The sequence below is a fragment of the Arachis ipaensis genome, chromosome B8 (genome assembly GCF_059453495.1).
Source record: "Arachis ipaensis isolate K30076 ecotype BB chromosome B8, ASM5945349v1, whole genome shotgun sequence".
NCBI classification, from domain to species: Eukaryota; Viridiplantae; Streptophyta; class Magnoliopsida; order Fabales; family Fabaceae; genus Arachis; species Arachis ipaensis.
In genome coordinates, this window is record NC_142443.1 from 85,093,303 (window position 1) to 85,104,168 (window position 10,866).

Below are 10,866 nucleotides of genomic sequence, written 5' to 3' on the forward strand. Positions count from 1 at the left end.
GTAACTATGGAGAGGAAGCATGAAAAGCTTCTCTCAATACAGATTCAAACAGAACCCCCACACTCAACTTCTAAGTTTGGTGTTGGGAGGCCACCATTAAAGCTCTGAGTCTCTGTGAAGCTCTCTAAGAGCTCACTGTCAAGCTAATGACATTAAAGAAGCGCTTGTTGGGAGGCAACCCAATGTTATTTAATTATATATATTTATACTCCATTGTTATTTTATGTTTTCTTTAGGTTGATGATCATGTGAAGTCATAAAAACAACTGCAAAATTAAAAGCAAAATGAAAAACAGCATCAAAAACAGCACACCCTGGAGGACAGACTTACTAGCATTTAAACAGCAGTAAGGATAGCAGAATGGGCGTTTAACGCCCAGCCTGGTAGCATTTTGGGCGTTAAATGCTAGAATGGGCAGCACTCTTGGCGTTTAATGCCAGAAAAGGCTGTCTGGCGTCTAGCTGGCGTTAAACGCCAGAAATGGCAGGCAGACTGGCATTTAACGCCAGAAAAGGGTGTCTGGCTGGCGTTAAACTCCAGAAAAGGGCAGCAGACTGGCATTTATTGCCAGGAAAGGTAGCAGAGCTGGCGTTTAATGCCAGAATTGGCACACAAAGGGCATTTGAACGCCAGAATGGTGCAGGGAGCAGAATTCCTTGACACCTCCGGATCTGTGGACCCCACAGGATCCCCACCTACCCCACCTCTTCTTCTCTCCTCTTCACACCCTTCCATAACACTCTTCTCCAAATACCCTTGACAAATCCCATCATTAACTCTTCCCCAAATACCCTTCACCTATCAAATCCTACCCTCTTACCCATATCCTCTTCACCACTCGCATCCATCCATCATAAACCCCACCTACCTCACCATTCAAATTCAAACCATTTCCCTACCAAACCCACCCCTTCATGACCTAATTTCCCCCACTCTCCTATCCTATAAATACCCATCCTCACTACCTTCAATTTTACACATCATACACACTACTACCCCTTTGGCCAAAAACACTACTACTCTCCATCTCCTCCATTTCTTTTTCTTCTACTCCTTTCTTTCTTCTTTTGCTCGAGGACGAGCAAACCTTTTAAGTTTGGTGTGGAAAAAGCTCTGCTTTTCTATTTTTCCATAAACATTAATGGAATCTAAAGCCAGAGAAACCTCTAGAAAGAGGAAAGGGAAGGCAATTGCTTCCACCTCCGAGTCATGGGAGATGGAGAGATTCATCTCAAAGGTCCACCAAGACCACTTCTATGAAGTTGTGGCCAAGAAGAAGGTGATTCCCGAGGTCCCCTTCAAACTCAAAAAGAGTGAATATCCAGAGATCTGACATGAGATTCAAAGAAGAGGTTGGAAAGCTCTCACCAACCCAATCCAACAAGTCGGAATCTCAATAGTTCAAGAGTTCTATGCCAATACATGGATCACTAAGAACCCAAAGAATTGGCTCACAATGGTTCGAGGAAATTACTTGGATTTTAGTCCGAAAAATGTAAGGTTGGCATTTAACTTGCCAATGATGAGAGGAGATCCTCACCTTTTCACTAGAAGGGTCAACTTTGATCAAAGGTTGGACCAAGTCCTTAGGGACATTTGTGTGGAAGGAGCTCAATGGAAGAAAGACTCAAGAGGCAAGCCGGTTCAACTAAGAAGGCTTGACCTCAAACCCGTGGCTAGGGTTTGGTTGGAGTTCATCCAACGCTCTATCATTCCTACTAGCAACCGGTCTGAAGTTACAATAGACCGGGCTATCATGATCCATAGCATCATGATTGGAGAGGAAGTAGAAGTTCATGAGATCATATTTCTAGAACTCTACAAGGTGGCGGATAAGCCATCTACTTTGGCAAGGTTAGCCTTCCCTCATCTCATATGTACCCTATGCAATTCAGCTGGACTTGTCATAGAGGAAGACATCCTCATTGATGAGGACAAGCCCATCACTAAGAAAAGGATGGAGCAAACAAGAGAGCCCACTCATGGACCTCAACAAGAGCATGAGGAAATTCCTCATCAAGAAATCCCTGAGATGCCTCAAGGGATGCACTTTCCTCCACAAAACTATTGGGAGAAAATTAACACTTCCTTAGGAGAACTGAGTTCCAACATGGGACAACTAAGGATGGAGCACCAAGAGCATTCCATCCTCCTCCATGAAATTAGAGAAGACCAAAGAGCCATGAGAGAGGAGCAACAAAGGCAAGAAAGAGACATAGAGGAGCTCAAGCACTCCATAAGATCTTCAAGAGGAAGAACTAGCCGTCATCACTAAGGTGGACCCGTTCTTTAATTTCCTTGTTTTTATTTTTCTGTTTTTTGAAAATTATGCTTTATGTTTTGTCTATGTTTGTGTCTTTATTACATTATCATTTGTGTCTAGTGTCTATATCTTAAGGCTATGAATGTCTTATAAATCCATCACCTTTCTGAAATGAAAAATATTTTAATTGCAAAAGAACAAGAAGTACATGGATTTCGAATTTTATCTTGAAATTAGCTTAATTATTTTGATGTGGTGGCAATACTTTTTGTCTTCTGAATGAATGCTTGAACAGTGCATATTTTTGAATTTGTTGTTTATGAATGTTAAAATAGTTGGCTCTTGAAAGAATAATGGAAAAAGGAAAAATGTTATTGATAATCTGAAAAATCATAAAAGTGATTCTTGAAGCAAGAAAAAGCAGTGAATAGAAAAAGCTTGCGAAAAAAAAGGGCGAAAAATAAAGAACAAGAAAAAAATAAAAAAAAGAAAGAAAAAGAAAAAGCAAACAGAAAAAGCCAATAGCCCTATAAACCAAAAGGCAAGGGTAAAAAGGATCCAAGGCTTTAAGCATTAATGGATAGGAGGGCCCACAGAAATAAAATCCTGGCCTAAGCGGCTAAATCAAGCTGTCCCTAACCATGTGCTTGTGGCGTGAAGCTGTCAAGTGAAAAGCTTGAGACTGAGCGGTGTCATGGTCCAAAGCAAAAAGAGTGTGCTTAAGAGCTCTGGGCACCTCTAACTAGGGACTCTAGCAAAGCTGAGTCACAATCTAAAAAGGTTCACCCAGTTATGTGTCTGTGGCATTTATGTATCCGGTGGTAATACTGGAAAACAAAATGCTTAGGGTCACGGCCAAGACTCATAAAGTAGCTATGTTCAAGAATCAACATATTGAACTAGGAGAATAAATAACACTATCTGAATTCTGAGTTCCTATGGATGCCAATCATTCTAAACTTCAAAGGATAAAGTGAGATGCCAAAACTGTTCAGAAGCAAAAAGGCTATAAGCCTCGCTCATCTAATTGGAACTAAGTTCATTGATAAGTTTGATATTTATTGCATTTTCTCTTCTTTTTATCCTATTTTGTTTTTAGTTGTTTGGGGACAAGCAACAATTTAAGTTTGGTGTTGTGATGAGCGGATAATTTATACCCTTTTTGGCATTATTTTTACTCAGTTTTTAGTATGTTTTAGTTACTTTTTATTATATTTTTATTAGTTTTTATTCAAAAATCAAATTTTTGGACTTTAATATAATTTTGTATGTTTTTCTATAATTTCAGTTATTTTCTGGCTGAAATTGAAGGACCTGAGCAAAAATCTGATTCAGAGGCTAAAAAAGGACTGCAGATGCTGTTGGATTCTGACCTTCCTGCACTCAAAGTGGATTTTCTGGAGCTATAGAAGCCCTATTGGCACGCTCTTAATTGCGTTCGAAAGTAGACATCCTGGGCTTTCCAGAAATATATAATAGTCCACACTTTGCCTGAGATTTTATGGCCCAAACTGGCATTCAAAGACAGCCTAAAACATCTCGGCGTAAAACGAATGAAAAATACCAGGCACAGCTACCGCATGGCTAATCATCTGTCAGTTCCCGCTAGCATTGGAATAGGAACCATTGATACTTTTGCACACTGTCACTATGCCCAACATTCGCAGGTTTGAAGTTCGTCATAGTCATCCCTTCCCGGATCCTACTCGGAATACCACAAACAAGGTTTAGACTTTCCGGATCCCAAGAATGCTGCCAATGATTCTAGCCTATACCACGAAGATACTAATCTTACGGACTCGGTCCGTGTATTAGATATCCAAGAGAATATACTCCGGCTGTCGTCCAATGACTACGTTGAATATCATGTAGACCACTTTGTGGTTGTCAGGCACGTGGATCTTGGCTAAGCGAGTAACGAAGATTGGGTGATTGTCACGGGTCACCCCTTCATTCTGACTTAACTGAATTAAGTACGAGAGTATATCTTAGAGAAGAAGTAGGCGTGAATTAAAATAAAAACAATAGTACTTGCATTAATTCATGAAGAACAGCAGAGCTCCACACCTTAATATATGGGGTGTAGAAACTCCACCGTTGAAAATACATAAGTGAAAAAGGTCTAGGAATGGCCGAATGGCCAGCCTCCCCCAAATGTGAACAATGGTCAAAAGATGATAAAGTCTGTAAAAGATTCTCTAAAATAAATCTCTGAAAGTAGCTTTTTATACTAAACTAGTAACTTAGGTTTACAGAAAATGAGTAACTAAGTGCAGATAGTGCAAAAATCCACTTTTGGGGCCCACTTAGTGTGTGCTTGGGCTGAGCATTGAAGCTTTCACGTGCATAGGCTATTCCTGGAGTTAAACGCCAGCTTGGGTGCCATTTTGGGCATTTAACTCCATTTCTGGTGCCAGTTTGGGCGTTTTACGCCAGAAAGTTTTAGGCTGGCTTTGGACGCCGGTTTGAGCCATCAAATCTTGGGCAAAGTATGAACTATTATATATTGCTGGAAAGACCAGGATGTCTACTTTCCAACTCAATTGAGAGCACGCCAATTGGGCTTCTGTAGCTCTAGAAAATGCACTTTGAGTGTAGGAGGGTCAGAATCCAACAGCATCTGCAGTCCTTTTTCAGCATCTGAATCAGATTTTTGCTCAGGTCCCTCAATTTCAGCAGAAAATACCTGAAATTACAGAAAAACACACAAACTCATAGTAAAGTCCAGAAATATGATTTTTGAATAAAAACTAATAAAAATATAATAAAAAGTAACTAAAATATACTAAAAACTATGTAAAAACAATGCCAAAAAGGGTATAAATTATCCGCTCATCAGTTAACTGCTTGAATTTCTTGCTTACTATTTGCCTTCCTATTTTTCTGCTTTGGTTTGGTATATTATATCCTAGAAACTCTATTTATTTTTCAGATCTCTGATCCAAAAGGGAAAGGCAAAGCTAAGGCCACCACGGATAAGAGGAAAAGAGGCCAATCATCTATGGCTCTATCAGATATTCTGCATGATGATTCCTGACGTGAGAAGAACTTCACTCCATAGGAAAAAACGGATCAACTAGTACCTGTGACTGAACCAATCAAGTTTTCAAATCGCTACTATGAACAGAAATATGAGGTCTTTGCGACTAAGAGGCACCTATATTAGGAAAAGACCCTCAGAATACCAAATGAATTACAACAGTACACTACAGAGCAGATCAAACAGAAAGGTTGGTTCTTTCTAGAGAGGAATTTGACTGAGGTTAATGCATCCTGGGTCCAGGAATTCTACTGCAACTATTACAAGACAACCCTGCATGCAGTGCAACTAAAAGGGAAACAAATTTTAGTTGCTGAGGAGGCCATTGAGTATATCCTCCATTTCCAGCCTAAATCAGATGAGCCAGATGGTTATTAGAAGACTGAGGAATCCATGAGGTTTATGAGCTTTTACTGGCATGCTGTGAGGCGGACCATAGCCATTGATCCTGCTGTTCCCTGGGTTATGGGTAAGTCGACGGTAAATCCAAAGGGCATCAAAATCATATATCTTAATGATGAGGCTCGGCTATGGCAACAAATCCTGAGCAACTATGTCTTGCCAAGCACTCACGAGACTGAGGTGCCAGCTGCTATGATAATTCTCATTTGGTGTGTTATGGAAGGCAAGGACCTGTACCTTCCACGGTTCATCCGACAGTACATGGCTAGGGTTCACGTTCGAGGCACTCTGCTATTCCCCTATCTGATTACCCAGATAGGCCGTCGGGCTGAGGTACCCTGGGAGCCTGAGGATGAAAAGCCCCCAGCTGCCGACTGCAGGAAGATCACCCCACACGGCAAGAGGTTCAAAGCTCTGGGCCACAGACCTCCTTCTCTTACTGCTTCCGCTGATGCAGCCACATCCTCTGCAGCCCCTTCAGTACCTATTGCACCCCCCACATCCACAACACTATCACCCGCTTCGCAGCCCATCTACCACCTAGTGCATCGCCTCTTTGAGCGCATGGATCAGATGGAGCACCGCAACAAGCGGCATTATGAGCGGTCTGAGCGTCACAGTAAGCGACGCTATGAGCATCTGAAGCTGATGATCAGGTCGGGCCATACTGACATCCCCTCTGAGCCTGACACACCATCGGAGCCCTCTGAGGAGGAGGCGGATGAGCAGGAGGAGGATGCACAGGCAGAGGATCAATACCAGGAGTCCCAGCACGAGGAGCCTCGGCTTGAGCAGTCTGCAGAGCCCCAGGCCCCTATACAGGCAGAGCCACAGGCTCCTACACTACCAAAGCCCACAGAGCCAGCAGCCACACACCCCTCAAGTGACTAAAAACAAAATAGAATAAAAAGAAGATAAAATACAATAAATCTAAAAAATATCAATGAAGATTAGCTTCAATTAGATGATTGGGACTTGTAGCCTTTTTGCTTCTGAACAGTTTTGGCATCTCACTTTATCCTTTAAACTTCAGAATGGTTGGCATCTATAGGAACTCAGAATTCAGATAGTGTTATTGATTCTCCTAGTTCAGTATGTTGATTCTTGAATACAGCTACTTTATGAGTCTTGGCCGTGACCCTAAGCATTTTGTTTTCCAGTATTACCACCGGATAGATAAATGCCACAGACACATAACTGGGTGAACCTTTTCAGATTGTGACTCAACTTTGCTAAAGTCCCCAGTTTGAGGTGTCCAGAGCTCTTAAGCACACTCTTTTTGCTTTGGACCACGACTTTAACCGCTCAGTCTCAAGCTTTTTCACTTGACACCTTCACGCCACAAGCACATAGTTAGGGACAGCTTGATTTAGCCGCTTAGGCCGGGATTTTATTCCTTTGGGCCCTCCTATCCATTAATGCTCAAAGCCTTGGATCCTTTTTACCCTTGCCTTTTGGTTTAAAGGGTTATTGATTCTTTCTTTTTTTCTTTTTTTTTTTTGCCACTTTTTTTTTCTTTTTTTTCCACAAGCTTTTCACTGCTTTTTCTTGCTTTAATAATCAATTTTATGATTTTTCAGATTACCAATAACATTTCTCCTTTTTCTTTATTCTTTCAAGAGCCAACAATTTTAACATTCATAAACAACAATATCAAAAATATGCACTGTTCAAGCATTCATTCAGAAAACAAAAAGTATTGCCACTTCATCAAAATAATTAAACTAATTTCAAGATAGAATTTAAAATCCATGTACCTCTTGTCCTTTTGCAAATAAAAGCATTTTTCATTTAAGAAAGGTGAAGGATTCATATGACATTCATAACTTTAAGACATAGACACTTAAACACTAATGATCATGTAATAAAGAACGGGTCCACTTTAGTGATGGTGGCTAGTTCTTCCTCTTGAAGATCTTATGGAGTGCTTGAGCTCATCTATGTCTCTTCCTTGCCTTTGTTGCTCCTCCCTCATGGCTCTTTGGTCCTCTCTGATTTCATTGAGGATAATAGAGTGCTCTTGGTGCTCCATCCTTAGTTGCCCCATGTTAGAACTCAGTTTTCCTAAGGAGGTGTTAACTTGCTCCCAGTAATTGTGTGGAGGAAGGTGCATCCCTTGAGGTATCTCAGGAATTTCTTGATGAGGAATTTTCTCATGCTCTTGTTGAGGTCCATGTGTGGGCTCTCTTATTTGCTCCATCCTCTTCTTAGTGATGGGCTTGTCCTCATCAATGAGGATATCTTCCTCTATGACAATTCCAGCTGAATTGCATAGGTTATAGATGAGATGAGGGAACGCTAATCTTGCCAAAGTAGAGGGCTTGTCTGCCACCTTGTAGAGTTCTAGAGGTATGATCTCATGAACTTCTACTTCCTCTCCATTCATGATGCTATGGATCATGATAGCCCAGTCTATTGTAACTTCAGATCGGTTGCTAGTAGGAACGATAGAGCGTTGGATGAACTCCAACCATCCCCTAGCCACGGGCTTGAGGTCAAGCTTTCTTAGTTGAACCGGCTTGCCTCTTGAGTCTCTCTTCCATCGAGCTCCTTCCACACAAATGTCCCTAAGGACTTGGTCCAACCTTTGATCAAAGTTGACCCTTCTAGTGAAAGGATGAGGATCTCCTCTCATCATTAGCAAGTTAAATGCCAACCTCACATTTTCCGGACTGAAATCCAAGTAATTCCCCCGAACCATTGTGAGCCAATTCTTTGGGTTTGGATTCATACTTTGATCATGGTTCTTAGTGATCCACGCATTGGCATAGAACTCTTGAACCATTAAGATTCTGACTTGTTGGAAGGGGTTGGTGAGAGCTTCCCAACCTCTTCTTCGAATCTCATGTCGGATCTCTGGATATTCACCCTTTTTTAGTATAAAGGGGACTTCGGGAATCACTTTTTTCTTGGCCACAACTTCATAGAAGTGGACTTGATGGACCTTTGAGATGAATCTCTCCATCTCCCATGACTCGGAGGTGGAAGCAATTGCCTTCCCTTTCCTCTTTCTAGAGGTTTCTCCGGCCTTAGGTGCCATTGATGGTTATGGAAAAATAGAAAAATAGAGCTTTTTCCACACCAAACTTAAAAGGTTTGCTCGTCCTCGAGCAAAAGAAGAAAGAAAAAAGTAGAAGAAGAAATTGAGGAGATTGAGGGTAGTAGTGGTAAAGAGAATATGGGGAAGAGGGTAGGATTTGATAGGTGAAGGGTATTTGGGGAAGAGTGTTATGGAAAGGTGTGAAGAGGAGAGAAGAAGAGGTGGGGTAGGTTGGGATCCTGTGGGGTCCACAGATCCTGAGCTGTCAAGAAATTCTGCTCCCTGCACCATTCTGGCGTTCAAACGCCCTCTGTGTGCCAATTCTGGCGTTAAACGCCAGCTCTGCTACCTTTCCTGGCATTAAACGCTATTCTGCTGCCCCTTTCTGGCATTTAACACCAGCCTGACACCCTTTTCTGGTGTTAAATGCCAGTCTATCTGCCATTTCTGGCGTTTAACGCTAGCCAGACGCCAAACACCCTTTTCTGGCGTTAAACGCTCAGAGTGCTACCCATTCTGGCGTTTAACGCCCAGAATGCTACCAGGCTGGGCGTTAAACGTCCATTCCACTATCTTTACTGGCGTTTAAATGCCAGTAAGCCTGTCCTCCAGGGTGTGCTATTTTTTATGCTGTTTTTGGTTTTTGCTTTAATTCTGCAGTTGTTTTTATGACTTCACATGATCATCATCCTAATGAAAACATAAAATAACAATAGAATATAAATAAATATAATTAAATAACATTGGGTTGCCTCCCAATAAATGCTTCTTTAATGTCAATAGCTTGACAGTGAGCTCTTAAAGAGCTTCACAGAGATTCAGAGCTTGATGGTGGCCTCCCAACACCAAACATAGAAGTTGAGTGTGGGGGCTCGGCTTGACTCTGTATTGAGAGAAGCCTTTCATGCTTCCTCTCCATGGTTACAGAAGAAGATCTTTGAACCTAAAACACAAGGTAGTCCTCATTCAATTTAAGGACTAACTCTCCTCTGTCCACATCAATCACAGCTCTTGCTGTGGCTAGGAAGGTTCTTCCAAGGATGATGGATTCATCCTCTTCCTTCCTAGTATCTAGGATTATGAAATCAGCAGGGATGTAAAATCTTTCAACCTTTACTAAGACATCCTTTACAAGTCCATAAGCATGTTTCCTTGAATTGTCTGCCATCTCTAGTGAGATTCCTGCAGCTTGTACCTCAAAGATCCCTAGTTTCTCCATTACAGATAGTGGCATGAGGTTTATACTTGAACCAAGGTCACACAGAGCCTTCTTAAAGGTCATAGTGCCTATGATGCAAGGTATTAAGAACTTTCTGGGATCTGGTTTCTTCTGAGGTAATTTCTGTTGAATGAAGGTATTTAGTTCATTGATGAGCAATGGAGGTTCATCCTCCCAAGTCTCATTACCAAATAACTTGGCATTCAGCTTCATGATTGCTCCTAGATACTGAGCAACTTGCTCTTCAATACTATCTTCATTCTCTTCAGAGGAAGAATACTCATCAGAGCTCATGAATGGCAACAGTAAGTTCAGTGGAATCTCTATGGTCTCTATATAAGCCTCAGATTCCTTTGGTTCCTCAATGTGGAACTCTTTAGGGGTCAGTGGACGTCAATTAAGGTCTTCCTCATTAGAAATCATTGCCTTCTGACTCTCTCCAGGTTCGGCCATGTTGGGTATATTGATGGCCTTGCACTCTCTTTTTGGATTCTCTTCTGTATTGCTTGGGAGAGTACTAGGAGGAGTTTCAGTAACTCTTTTACTCAGTTGACCCACTTGTGCCTCCAAATTTCTAATGGATGACCTTGTTTCAGTCATGAAACTGAGAGTGGCCTTAGATAGATCAGAGACTATGGTTGCTAAGTCAGAGAGGCTCCTCTTAGAATTCTCTATCTGTTGCTCAGAAGATGATAGAAAAGGTTTGCTGTTGCCAAACCCATTTCTCCAACCATTATTATTATTGAAGCCTTGATTAGGCTTCTGCTGATCCTTCCATGAAAAATTAGGATGATTCCTCCATGAAGGATTGTAGGTGTTTCCATAGGATTCTCCCATGTAATTCACCTCTTCCATTGTAGGATTCTCAGGATCATAAGCTTCTTCTTCAGATGAAGCTTCT

General features: G+C 41.5%; 1 pseudogene; it reads right to left on the minus strand.

Annotated features, from left to right (window-relative positions):
• Positions 1–9,689: 9,689 nt before the first annotated feature.
• LOC148548672 (uncharacterized) lies at positions 9,690–10,565 on the minus strand (annotated as a pseudogene).
• Positions 10,566–10,866: the final 301 nt, after the last annotated feature.